Here is a 1,193-nt window from a genome sequence, read left to right as displayed (position 1 = left end):
CCGCGCCGTGCGCCTGCGCGGCCTCGCCCCGCCCCCCAGTCATGGGCGGGGCTCGTAACTACGAACTCCCATTGGCCCAGTCGGCGCGGGCTCGGTTCCCGGGGGCGGGACCCCGCCCAGCACCGCCCACACGGGGCCTGGGCACCGCCCCCCGGGTGCTGACAGCGACGGCGGCTCGCGCGGGTCAGCGGCAGATGCGGCCCCGGTCGCAGCTGGTCCGGGAGCTCCCGGCTCCTACGCCGGGGCGGAGAGGGGCCGGGTTTCGCTCCAGCGAGCTCCCGAGGCTTCCGCTGCACCCCGGGGCTGTCAGTTTGGAGGAAGGCAGAAGGGCCCAACCCTGCCCTCCGGCCTCCCTGGTCCCTTCAGGGGCTGCTAGCCTGGCGACTGCCGGGGGAGAGCTCAGGGCTTGCACTTGGCGTTCGCGGCCCTTGGATGGCTCGGGCCCCACCTGGAAGCCCCACCTAGCTGGGATGAGACATTGAACACAAGTCCTTTAAAAAGTTGCGCTGGCCGTCCCGCTGTGAAGAGCCGCGTCCTAAGCCGTGAGCGCTGGAGGCCGCCCCGGTGCCTGGGAGAAGACTGCACCCAGCAGAGTCCCTGACAGTGCCCACCACCCACAAGGACCAGGGCTGTGCAGGGCCCTCCCGCGGTGCCACAGGGATGGGCAAGGGGGACACGGGGTCTACGGCAGGACAGGCGAGGAGAGGAGCTGCAGAGGTGGAGAGAGTGAGCTGGCAGGACTGGGCTTGTTTTCAGATGCTTGGCTGCGCCAGAACCTATGAAGGAACGAACTGCTGGCATCCGTATTCCACTCCCTGGCAGGAGCCGGCTGGAGAATGAATGAAATTCAACCCAGCGACAAGAACTGAGAGACCCTACCAGGGGTACCCTGTCCCCGGCGCCCCTCCTGGGGCACAGGCCCAGTCACACCCTCCTCTGCTCCTGTCTGGTACTGGGTACATAGGCTGAGAAGTCCTTCTTTTGGTCCCGGCTGGTTTCCATCACGTATACCCAAAAAGACCCTCGTTACCGCAGGACCACACCATTGAGCTCTGCGTAGGGCGGACAGGCAGGGTCCCTGGCAAGTCCTCTGGCCCCTAAGCCCAGGGCTGGCTGTCCCTCAGACGCTGTGGAGACCCTTCGCCCCACCCTCATGCCCTAAGGAGCCCACTCCTTGCAGCCCTCTCAGAGAC

Source organism: Puma concolor, chromosome B4 (genome assembly GCF_028749965.1).
Source record: "Puma concolor isolate L17-30 chromosome B4, mPumCon1.1.hap2, whole genome shotgun sequence".
NCBI classification, from domain to species: Eukaryota; Metazoa; Chordata; class Mammalia; order Carnivora; family Felidae; genus Puma; species Puma concolor.
This window is presented reverse-complemented; position numbering follows the sequence as displayed.